Source organism: Cavia porcellus, unplaced genomic scaffold, assembly GCF_034190915.1.
Source record: "Cavia porcellus strain 051 isolate PalLab524CR breed Dunkin Hartley unplaced genomic scaffold, mCavPor4.1 scaffold_8, whole genome shotgun sequence".
Taxonomy (NCBI): domain Eukaryota; kingdom Metazoa; phylum Chordata; class Mammalia; order Rodentia; family Caviidae; genus Cavia; species Cavia porcellus.
In genome coordinates, this window is record NW_026947491.1 from 22,797,011 (window position 1) to 22,810,070 (window position 13,060).

At 39.3% G+C, this 13,060-nt stretch overlaps 1 non-coding gene across 1 annotated transcript; it reads left to right on the forward strand.

Annotated features, from left to right (window-relative positions):
• The first annotated feature begins 1,811 nt into the window (after positions 1–1,811).
• Positions 1,812–1,948, forward strand: LOC111755927 (small nucleolar RNA SNORA2/SNORA34 family). Its single transcript, XR_002790447.1, has one exon. It is a non-coding gene; the product is annotated as a small nucleolar RNA SNORA2/SNORA34 family (small nucleolar RNA).
• The last annotated feature ends 11,112 nt before the right edge of the window (positions 1,949–13,060 follow it).

Consider the following 13,060-nt stretch of genomic DNA (forward strand, 5'->3'; position numbering starts at 1 on the left):
ACCCAGAAACATAACAAATGGCCATCACAAGATGGTTGACAGGTGCATGAAAAGTTACAATTGGTTGCTTCAGTCCCATAATAGCGGGTGTTGGCAGCACAGGAGGAGCCCAGCATGGAGACACTGCTTGAAGGAGACCAACCAAAGTGCTTCACAGCTGAACAGGCTCAGCGCCATCAGCTCTAGGAAAGGAAAACTAACCATCAGGGGCATGAAGCCGATGGTCTGTTTGGGATGGGAGGACAGGAAGTGATAGCAGGGGCTAAGAGATAAGTTCCCTGGAGTAATGCACATGTGTCCTTCATCAGTACAGGGTGATTGATGTCCACGGCCTTCCAAAGCCTCCCCTTCCACTCGCCACCTGCTGTACCTCCTCATAGGATGTCAGAGTGCGGAGCACTACAATGTGTGGCTGAGTTAAACATGTAAGGATGAATAAGTCATTATGCATAGGCAGGTGAGTGTAAGATTTGCTATGAATCCTCCTCCCTTGGATATACCGGGGTTATAACAAAAAATGTTCACATTCTTTAGGAAAATTATTATGGATTTTCCGGAAACATCTCCATATTCCTTAATGGAACTGAAATGAAACTAACATAAACCCAGGAAAGAAAGTTATCCTAAAATTTGACAGATCTCTATGAGAAGACAATGAGTTCTTTTTCTCAGAGAGAATGGATTCTTTGGATGGAAATACATGTTTGGCCCCCTGTCTGCCACATCTGAAGCATCTACAGGTTTGTTGCATTAAAATCTTCAAAGTGTAACAAAGTCTAAAAGCGCCCACAGTTTTCTAGGGTTTTAACTGGCTGTTTCCTTTCTAAGAAAGGAAATTGACAACAGAAAAAAATATAGCAAACATTAAGAAATACATATCAGTTTTAATCACCAATACAAATACTCTCAATTGCTAATGAAAAAAAGAAACTAACATAACAGATCAAGAAACAAGACTGAAGAATACACTGCAGAAAAAATACATTTAAAAATTCATAGAAAATCAAAAGATTGGAAAGAAAACTTCATGGGACCAGGACCAGGAACCAGGAAAAAAGCAGGATTCCCATTTCATTTCCAGTTATGTGTAGTTTAAGCCAAGACTGATTAAGAGCAACAAAGGTTGCTCCATACTTGTTAAGGGAAAATTTGAAGAGAGAAATACCAATAATAAATATATATGCACCAAGTACCAGGGCACCTAACTATGTAAAACAAATGTTTACAGATATGATAAAATAGGCACTAAGACAATTGTAAAGGGTTACCTTAACATTCTTTTCCTAATTTGTATACTGAGTTAAAATACTGAAACTTATGGGATGCCATGAAAGCAGTCATATGAAGGAAAATTGTATTCTTGAATTCACACATCAGGAAACCTGAGGGAGCTTAAAGAAACAAGGTTGAAATTCAAACTTAAAGAAGAAGAACAAGAACAAGTCAATCCACTATCTTGTATGATGGAAGAAATCTTACAGCTTCAGTAGAAATTAATCCAGTTCATACTAAGAAATCCATAAAAAGAATCAAAAGGTTGACTCTTTGAGAGAGAAAATAAAGTTGACTAACATTCTGCAACCTTATCAAAAAATGAAAGAAAAGATTCATATTTATGCAATTAAGAATGAAAGGGCAAAATCTCAACAGATTCTGCAGAAATACAGAAGATCATCAATACTGAATTTGAGAAAAAATATTCAACTAAGATGAAAGCACAAAAGAAATAGACAAATTCCTGGATACCTGTGAATTACCAAAGCTGCATCAAGAAGGCAAAATGTAAATATTGATATCTGAAAAAAATAATGCTGGTCCTGAATCAAGGCCGGAAGCTTCCTGATGCTGTTGGTTTCAAGAAGGAGCCTAAAGAGATATCTTTCTATGGTCTGTTGACCATTTCAGAACTTGGGCAGTGAAATGGTCAATTCATTAGAAAGAAACAGCTTGAAGCAACCCCATCCGCTCCCCCCACCCCTGTGAGCGTCTATGAGCCTGGCGGGCTGCAGCAGCCCAGGACAGGAGCCACCATCATTTACTGGAACCTGCACCATGCTGGGTCCCGGAGTGCCAGGAAACCAAGCAACCCTCCCCCTACTCCCCATCCATGAGTGGCTGTGAGCCTGCTGGTGCAAACACCCCCCCCCCATTAGCAAGTGGGAGCCACTGATCTGGACATCCTTTGAGAGGTTGACCATAGGCAATGTAGCAAATAGGGGGGATTTCCTTCTACCATCTCTTTTTATCCCTGTTTTGCTTTGTTCTAATTAATGGTGTTATTTTAGCCTGTTTTGTCTTGTTGAACTTCAGTAAACTTGAAAGTATGGACAGCTATTTTGAAAAGAATGAGAGACTCTATGACAGCCATTAGTGACTTCTCTATTGTCTTGTTTTGAAGACCTAAAATGTCTTCTTCATTCTGTTCAGATCAGTTTTATACTATGTTGTTTTGTATGAATTCTCTATGTGAAGACATGGACAACTATTTGGAAGAAAACAAGTGACAATATGATAAATAGATCTCAGGTCATCTGGCTTTGAAATTTATATCTCTTACATTGCTTTCTTATGTCCTATTTTGTTGTTTTGTTGTGTTTAATTTTATCCCCTTTAAAATTGAAAATAAAAAGAACGCTCAGGTGGTCTTGTTTGCCTCCAGTCTCTTCTCACTTAGTTTCATATGACTTGAAGAAATGCATAAACAGCAGGTCCCTGAGGAAATGACCAAGATCTAAGTGACCAATTTTGTTTAATGCATTAATTATATATTTAATTACTGACTTTATTCTGCATATGCACTCAAGAAAGGTATATTTGCAAATGTTTCAAAATAGCTCATAAATTTGTTAACTTTAGCAGAATGAATAATCCTCCTACTCTGTAATTTAGAAATTAGTCTTTATGAAATACAATGATAATATTCTCCATTCTGTCTCTATGTCTCGGCTGGCTATTTCTATGTCTCTGTCCCTTTCCCTCTCTTTCTTTGTCTATTTCTCCTTCTCTCTCTTTCTCTCTCAATCTCTCTGTCTCTCCATCTCTCCCTCCCTCTCTGATTTCATTTTATATATAGGTAAAAGAATAAATAATATTTATTTCATATAATATGTTATAGTCTCTTAATATTCATATTTTCCCTTTCTCAACAAATTTTTCAACTCTCTGTCCTTGGTGATTCTTTGTTTCATTGCCATCAGTTCTTTATTCACCTTTCACTTTCTTTAGGGTGCCTGATAGTGACAGTCTGCAGGAATGTAGGGCTCATTTATCTGCAAGGTTTCTGGTTTTCTTGAAGCATCACCAGCAGGTGTTCAAGCCAGAGAAGATGCTTTCTGCACAGATGAATGATGAATTTCTGGCATCAAATGTGGGCTTTGGAAATCCAACCTGGAATCCAAAGGCCTTTGCTATTGTACATCTCCTTTTTTTGAATTCTTACCTTGAAGAGACTGAAGTACCATAAAGGAAGGAAATTTTAAACTCTATAACAATGAGGGTTCACAAAGTTTAAAGGGAAAATGAAAACATTTTATTGGAAAGTAATAAAAGAATGGAGGTGCAGAGACCTTCCCTGTAAGCAGGAGTGGGTATAGAGACTGATATTTGAGGGCCTCTGTTCCTGGCTGCTTTCAGAGGCACAAATGCCATTCGCTTGGAACTTGGGCCAGACACTAGGATCCCAACCCAGGTAAAAATGCCTACCTGGAAATTTCTAAGTGAGATTCATTAGGTTTTCTTTCTTCCTATCAGTGTCTTAGATCTAAATGTTATGGGTTGGTTAAAAAGACCTTAAATTGCAAGTTGAGTTTACAAGTACAAAATGGTCTAATGAATTAATGGTCTAATGAATGAGAGTATGAACAAAATTATGTATACATACTTCAAGAGATTGCCATAATAATATATATCTAGAAATAATGGCCACAATTTTGAGCTCCTCTTCTAATAACAGAGGCCATTAACTTGAATTATTCTCATGATATCTTGATACATTTAGTATTAAAATATTTACAGAAGTTTTCCTTACAGTTTAGATTCCTTTTGTATTCTAGTCTCATTCCTAGGAAGTGATCAGGTAGATCAAGTGTGGGGCTCTATTTTAGCAACCATTCTGACTGTTATGCTTGGCTATGTTTATCTTCCAATTTGGGTATTTTTTATGACCCTGGTTAGCATATGAACTTTGTTTGAGAGAATGTAAGTATTTGCTTTTCTTTCATCTTTATTCTTTCCCAGAAATTTGCTATCATTTATCTCCAATTTCTTCTTTTACACTAAAGTTGTATTCTTTTTTTGGGGACATGTATTCATTTTTTGGATTAAAATGGGTAGAATGAAAGGGTGAAATTCTTGGCATTGAATCCTGCCATTTCATTCCCAACAGTGCCCCAACATTCTATTTTGTCCTGCCTGGCATGGACTCATGGCATTTCCTGTAATCAAGCAATTGGTTCTTCTATAACACATTCATTCTGGCACCTTCTGAGAACATTTGTGATATACTTTCAGGAATGCTCACTGAATCCCGTAGTTAAAGCAGGGCAGCTCTGAAAAAGCCAAGAATACAGTCCTTAAATACATGTATTCTTCATGTGAACTGAGACTAGCATTTCTAAGGAGAGAGATACTACCTTTTTCTAGGTCTTAGAATTCTAATGCCTAGCTGCATTCTAATGCCAGAGGTTCTCAAGCCCTGCAGTGATCATGTTGTGGGATAGAAACTATAGTTACAATGAAATTGTTTGACTTCTGGATGGATGTGTCTAAAATTAGATATGGAAATTTATAGTGTTTCTGCTTAGCTCCAAATCCAGAGGTCTTCCTAAGTCTTGGTTTTTACTTTATCATCTGTTTCTGTTTCCCTTTGCTCAGGCATTGATAGTTCTGGGTCCCCCGCATAGTGTCACCACTGTGGTGTTGCAAGCCCAGAATGCAATCTTGGACAGCTACAGGCACAGATGTATTTCTATCAATCTGAGCAGAGCAGTGATTTGGGATCAACCCTGGGTTCCATGATCAGCAATGAAAAAATTATCATTTGAATTACTTATGGGAGACTAATGTTTCCAATGAAGTTACTGAATAAACAGAGTTCATAATCTCACAACATTGAAGAATGAGTTCTTGAACCAAAGAAGGTTGTTAGGAGAGATTGCATTGGAAATAAGAATAGTTCCTTGAATTCCAGGAAGCGCCCCAAGATAGTGCCCTTATGGGTGCTCAATACAGAGTGAATCATAAACAATTAGAGCACAGTGATTGCTCAGTTGTTCACTGGCCACATGTTACACACAGCTCTGTGGATGTGAAACATCCTCTTTTTTTTTTTGCCACAGAAGTACTATGCGTTTTGATTGACTTGAACTCACTATATAGTTCAGGCTGCTTTTCAGCTCTTGGTGCTTCTACCGCTTCAACATCCTAAGTGGTGGGACTACATGTGCAAGCCACTATGCCAGACAAACAACCACTTGGATCTCAGGCTCTCTAACCATTTCCTCAGCATGCAGATCTTAAAGGAAATGGATTTGAGAAAAAAAGTGGGTATTTTCTGTTTTAAATTCCTAGAAACTCAAGCTTAGTAGGATGTGTCTGCAATTCCTTTTATTTTATTTTATTTTTGTTTTTTTTCGGCACCAGGGATCAAACTCACGACTGCCTGCTTGCAAGGCAGGCGCTTATGCCGCTGCGCTAAATCCCCAGACAGCTGCAACTCCTTTTAGTTGGGAGGAGTTTGCATTCCTGGTAGGGCAGAAAGTTCACTCATGGTTCTAAATCCTAGATCATTGCTTATTCTTATTCTAATTCTTTCAAAATCACTAGTTTCCCAAATCTACCTCAGGCTCTTTCTCTAGCTGGGTGCCTTACTACTTATACAGTAACTAAATGAACTGTTCTTTAGAAATGGACTATTGCAGTGAGATTTACATAGAGATTAGAATGCTGAAAAAGATGTGCAGTGTGGTAATGTGTTAGCAAGGGAGGGGAAGGTTTTGCTGATAAGGACGGATTCATGAGAGCCCTGCCTGTTAAGCCTACACTGGAAAATTTACTAACTTGCACAGCATTATAGAAATTGCATGGAGAATTATTTTGTGAGTTTTGTTTGTTTTTTGTTTTGGTCTCTATTCCAATGCTGGTATGTGAATCAAGGCCAAAGTACTTTCTCATCCATTGCATTTTTATGTGATTCAGGATTTTTCAAGTTTATTTGCAAAGAATTATAGCTATTTACAAGAATAATAGCATAATATTTTCCTTGATCATTGGAAAATATTGACTAATCTGTATGATTTGATAACCTCTATAGTAAATTGATGAGCTTGGAGTGTATCGGTTGCTTCTCCATTCTTGCATAAGACTATTAAATGAGCTTTTCCACACAGAAATTTTATTTGGTTATTTTTCTCAATTTAGATTTGCATCTTAAGTTATATTCAGTGTTTCTCCTGAGTCTGAAACGTTTCACTTGCTTTTTAGATTTATGTTCATATACCACTACTCTCTATACAAAATCTTCATATTGGGTGCAGTGTAAATGTATTTTTCTAATTTAATTTATTTCCCATGATTTTTACAGATATTAATTTCTCTTACTTTTGTTAGCTACTTGAGTTTGCAGGGGTCCAGAATGAGGTGCAGCTGGTAGAGTCCTGGGTTGATTTTGTACAGGCTGGGGCAACTCCAAACCTCCCCGTGCAGCCTCGGAATTCACCATCTGGAGCCTTGAGGTAGACTGGGTCCCCATTGCTCCAGGGAAGGGAGTGGCATGGCTCTCCTGCATCATAAAACTGATGGTAAACTTGGCAGATTCCAGTAAAAGTTAAATCTCCATCATCAGACACAATGCCCGAAATGTGCCGTTCCTGCAAATTACAGCTTCAGAACTGACTTCTATTACTTTGCAGTGGACATAGAGGACCCCAGTGTGAGCCTGCATAGAGACTGAGGTACCATGAAGGAGGATCATGAGAACACCAGGCTTGAAGCAAGAGGCCTCAGAGCCCAAGCAGCAGTAGGGACCCATGAAGGTGACTTTTCTCTCTGATAGTCTCATGTCTCAGCTCAGGGACACCTGTCCGGTGAAAAGGATACAGGGAGAATGTCAGCAAAGCCAGACTTAAACCCTCTGCAGTGACCACTTCCTGCTCAAGGAGACACTGACAGAGGAACAAGGGCTTCCTCTGGATTCCAACACACAATCCTGGTGGTTGCCTGGGGAATATGAAGGGTTAGGTGACAGAGGGTATAGCAGGTCTGAGAGGGACATAGTGTCCTCTGAGCTGGATGTAGGACATGTCAAGTTCTATCTCTGTCATGTTCTATCTCAACATTCATGTCATGTTCTATCTCAACATTCATGTCATGTTCTATCTCTGAGTGTTCAATTTGGATGGTGAAAGGATTTTGTGCCCTGGATGGGAAGCTGCAGTGGTGGGAGGCTGGGAGGTGGAACCAAGAGGCTCTATCTTCAGGTCATCTTCCCCGCCCCTAAACCCTACCTGTGGCACGAAATGAATTCCAGTGGGTTACCTGTGCATCAGTAATGCCCGTTAGGCTTCATCCCAAACCTAAGCTACATGTATGCCCCCATACCACATGTTTGGCAGAGAGAATGCCAGACCCCGGAGGTCATAGAGTGTCTCTTCACATTCTTAAAATAAAGGCCACTTTTATTTCATATTTCTTATCTTTTTAGCCATGCCAAAAATTCTATCAGATGGAAGGCAGAAGGTCAGAGCTTATTAATCTCCAATTAATAAGCACCACCTTTGTTCTACCTTTTTACATAACACTGTCAGTTATCAACATGTGTTGTCTCCTATTTCTTACTATTGATCAATTTCTAGGGTTGGAATGCTTGTGCACACAGGTGCTGGAGGTCATGCTTACTACAGGCTTTAATTCACTGTAATGCATTCAACTCCAGCGACTAGTCTAAGAGGCAGTTCTGCTGCAGCTGTGCCTGTGACCCTGGGGACCCTCTTATGCATCACTGTGTGAGAGACACTGGGAGTGAGATCAGTGTGCACCAAGACAGAACAACTGTGAGAAGACAGAATGGAACTGAGCTTTAAGCCACTGAGGGGTTGAACGGCACTGTGATGCAGGTCAAGAGCTATGCAGAAAAGGAATGGGGAGGGGACTCTGAGGGATTGTAGAATCCCTGTGTGCACACACAGGTACACACACACAGTTACACACAGAGAGACAGACAGACAGACAGACAGACAGACAGACACACACACACACACACACACACACACACACACACACACAGCTTGTCCATAGGCTCTTCCTCCTTGAATGTAGTCCTTTGGTGTCTCATTCTACTTCTTACCAGTATGAGATGAGCTCTTGTGCTCTATCTTACATTCCCACCAATGGTCTGAACTTCAGAAAATATGGACCAAATATATTACTGCTAAATACTTAAATTCCAGTATCTGAATTTTTCAGATATTTTGTCAGTGACTGAAACACAAATGGAGAGTGACAAAAATTCAGTTACCGTCCCTTATTGTAAAGATAAAAACACTCAGGAATCCAAAACACATTAATAACAGAATTCATTTAGTATTAAGGCTAAGTAAGTACCTGGAGGTTATCACAGAGACAGCACGCCAATGAACATTCAGCAATTTCATATGGTACCTGCTAATACAAGGTTTCTAAGCTTTTGTCAGGAGAGAATTAGGGGCTCAGCTAAGTCAGGAGCTTGATCTTTGGAAAGAGAAATTTATGAACTTTATGTCAGATACACCCATCTCCATTAAATCTGATTAGATATATGACTAGAAATTAAAAACTTTGGCAGCATGTTTCTGAGAAAATCTCTAATTCAAGAGTCAGTTGTTAGGTGGGGATTAGCTCAGTGGCATATAAGTACCTGCCTAGTGAGCACAAGGTCCTGAGTTTGATCTCCAGTACCAAAAAAAAAAAAAAAAAAAAAAAAAAAAAGCCAGTATACTAGACAAAGAGCAAAATATATGACATTATTAATATGGCAACCAGTAGTCATTACAGAGAAAATGGATTAAACTCAATAATTCTGTGCAGACTGAACTCAGGGACTCACAGTAATAAGGAATGTAGTTGTACACAAAAGCCAAGAACTTGGGGGAGATTTTGTTTTTGTTTTTGTTTTACTGGAAAGAAAGAAAGAAGGAAAAAAAAAAAGATTTTGGCTGCTCATTAAGGGGAATCCATGAAAAAGAAGAGCAATGATTTTCTGCCTGACCACGTCACAGGTGGTGGTGCTCACCCTCCCACTGCTCTGTAGCCAACCAGGAAATGTAAAACATAACAATAAGGGTTTAAAGACACTAAGATTAAAAGAGAAAACAAAAACACTTTATTTGCATGAAACAAAAGAAATTAGGGTCAGACAGCTATGATGAGAAGGTAGTGGGTCCCAACCCAAATAACTGGAGGCCTTTGTTCCTGGCTGAATTGATTAAGGAGGCAAAAAAGCCCTTTCCTTGGAACTTGTGCCAGGCCCTGAGATCCTAGCTCTAGTACCATTGCCTGCCTGTGAATTTACTTCAGCTTCATCAGGTTTTCTTTTGTCCTGTCTATGTTTGAGATCTAAAATTTATGGGTTGATTAAGTGAACTTTAGATTCGATGTCGAGTGACTAATCAGAAACGGGCCATGCACTGATATAGTGACCCTAGAGTGCACTCTATGTATGCCAAAAAATGTTCTCACTTACAGTCTAAAGTCTTTTTGTATCCCACACTTAATACCAGGAAGTGATCAAATGGATGAAGAGTGGGACTCTATTTCAGCGATCATCATGAGCCTCACGATTGGCTAGGTTTACTTTCAAAATTTAGGTATGATTGACACTGGATACAGTATGAATCTTGTCTGAAGCAGTTGGACTGTTTGAATTTCTTTCATCTTTACTCTTTCTCAGAAAATTGTTGCCATTTATGTGTAGTATATTCATTCACACTGTAATACATTCCCATTGGGGGGACATACTAATTAGTTGAATGAAAATGAGTAGACTGAAAGAGACTATGTAATAATCTTTTTTTTTCTTCTTTTTTATCGGTACCAGGGATCGAACTCACCACTGCCTGCTTTACAAGTCAGGTGCTTATGCCACTGAGCTAAATCCCCAGTCTTCTGTGTGATAATCTCTTGACAATAAAGCCTACCACCTCATTCCAGACAGCAGCCCCACCCATTCCAATGTTCCCTGGCCTGGTCTGGCCCAGCCTCATGATGTTGTCTGTCATCAAGGGATTGGTTCTTCCATAAGACATTCACCCGGGAACATTCTGAGAACACTCAGGACCCACACAGAGTCCTTTAACAAAGCCAGGAATAACGCCCTAACCGTGGCAGGTGAGGTTGACAACACAGGAGAGAGACGGGTCCAGGAGCCAATCGATAAAGGTGGAGCTAGCCCCACACCCAATCAGGTGGGCTAGCGGAGGCGGGCTCTCTGGGTCCTGGTGCCGAAGTGCTCACTCTGAGTTCAATGCTGAGATCCCCCTAGCTGACCTCACGTCTAGTTTCTGTGACTTCTTAGTGCGGGCCGCAAAGGATCCTCGGAGACCCTCAAGCATCGCAATGGTAATGTTAAAGGATGGGAGCTGGGATTGGGATGGAGTTGTGTGAGTTCAGAAGCACGTGGGCAGAACCAGCTATAGCAATTTACTGCTTCCCTGCTCCTCTCCAGATACTGAGGTCATCGTAAAATGTGTTTCCGCCTCGTCATCTGTCTCTCCTTCCCTTTGCTCAGGGACAGTTCGGTGTGTCCTGCCTAGTGCCTCCACTGTGACACTGTAGGCCTAGAACGTCTTCTTGGGTAGCTCCAAGCACACTAGTTCCTCCATCAGTTTGAGGAGTTGCAGTGGTTTTGGGGGCCAACCTAGGTTCCATCTGCAAAATGAAAAAAAGTGTTATTTGAATCACTTATGTGAGACCTCTATTGCAATGATGTTACTGCATGAACTCAAAATCTCACAACACTGAACAATGAGGGTCCAGAACAAAAGAAGAAATGAGAATAGCTCCTTGATTGCCAGGCCGAATCCAAGTGTGTAGTGAGCTACATGTCACACACGGCTCTGTGGATTTAAAACAACACAGCCCTGCCTCCTTCCTTATGAGGTTTTATTTTTGTTCCAGGGATCAAACTCACAACCTCATGCTTGCCAGACAGGTGCTTACACCACTAAGCCAAATCCCTGGCTGTCTTTCTTGTGTTTGCATACAGAGTTTCTCTGTGTAGCCTAGCTTGGCATCAAACTCTTGGCCATCTTCCTTCCTTAGCCTAGAGTGTGCTGGGATTACTGTCGCCAGCTACTGCACCCAGCTAAAATGACCACTTTGAAGTCAGTCTGTTTAACCTGTTTCCCCAGGATGCAAGGTAAAAAAAAAAAAAATCAGGTTTTAGAGACAGACTGCCTATTTGTAGTTTAAATTTCTAAAAACTTAGGAACTCTGGACTTAGCCGCTGCAACTAACTCTAGTAGAGAGGAGTCTGTATTTTATTGTGGAGGAGAATGTTCACTGCTGTCCTTGTCTATTATCATTTTAATTCTTACCAAATCCACAAATACCCCACCTCTACCTAACGCCTTTTCCTATCGCTATCCTTATTGTATAAGCTAGCTAAATGAACTGCTCTTTACAATTGAACTACTGAGGTGAGGTTTTTCATAAAGCTTAGAATGCTGAGAAATATGACTGTTATAATATTTGGAAGTATATCTCAGGAGGGAAACCATTATAAAATGATTATAACAAATCAATGAATTCTTATATAAAATTATGACTTTATGTATTTCTGTATAACCAGGAAATTGAAGAACACAAAAATTACTCTAAAAGTCCAAGGTAAAAACTAGAAATACATGTTAATTTTCACTTGCAAGAAAAAGGAAATATTTCTTAAGCCCTATGTATATGTATATGAGCAATATGGAGAATCCTTCCAATACCAGAGTGATTGTCAAAACAAAGAATTCACTCTGCATAGTAATCCTAGGTGTCTGAACAATTGGGGTGAGCATTAAGTGGACAAAATGCCATCAAATACAGGAAACAGTGCACAGGGGGAGAAACCCTATGTACATAGGCAGTGTGGAAAAGATTTGCTGCAAGGTTTTCATTTTACAAGTATAAAATTCTCTTCACATTGGGGAGTAACTGCATATAAGAAATGTGGGGAGAAATTCATTTGACAGAGATGTGAAACTTTAGGATGATGTCACATTATGGCCAAGACTTATGTATGCAATGTGGGAAAACATTCAGTGTACATGGCTATTGTCAAACATGAAACAAATCATGATGAAGTGAAATTGTAAATAGGTAAGAGTATTTTGAAAGTACTTTGAAATTTACTCCCACAGGAGAGACCTGTGAAGATAATATAAAAATATGGTTAACAATATTTGTTTAATAGATTTTTTTTAGAAAACACATGCAAACATGGAAATATTCTAAAGTATATTCATTTTGTTTTTCAATAAATCACACATTAATATCCCATTGATGTGTCTGTAGTCTTATCATTTTAAAATAATGACATAATTTTAAGAAAACTCAAGTATGCGCAAACCTTTTTCTCCAAGTTTTTGATCCACCAATACCCAGTCTTTGCGGATGAAACTAGTTTTTCTCATAATCATTGTTTCTGACCTGGATCTAAGACTCATGCTTTAGTTTCTCTAGATGAATTTAGGCAGACACATTCAGAAGTACACGTTCCCAGATGTAATGTCTTTGTGTAGGCATGCTAGTGACAAGATAAACAATCACAAAAAGAAAGGCTATTTCAAAAGATAATTTTTATTAGTACATATTCATCAACATATTCCATCTCTATAAATGTATATGTAATCCAATATCTATGTGTATGTTTCTATGTGTGTTACATATAGCTCCCCAATATTGGAAATATACATTGCAGACATGGAACTTTCCTTTCCCCACTGAGGAAAGGAAACCCTGCTGTATATTGTGTTGTAATGGAGAGGTACATAGCTCCTGTCAGGCAAAAAATATAGAGAGGCATATACTTTTCTGAGACAAA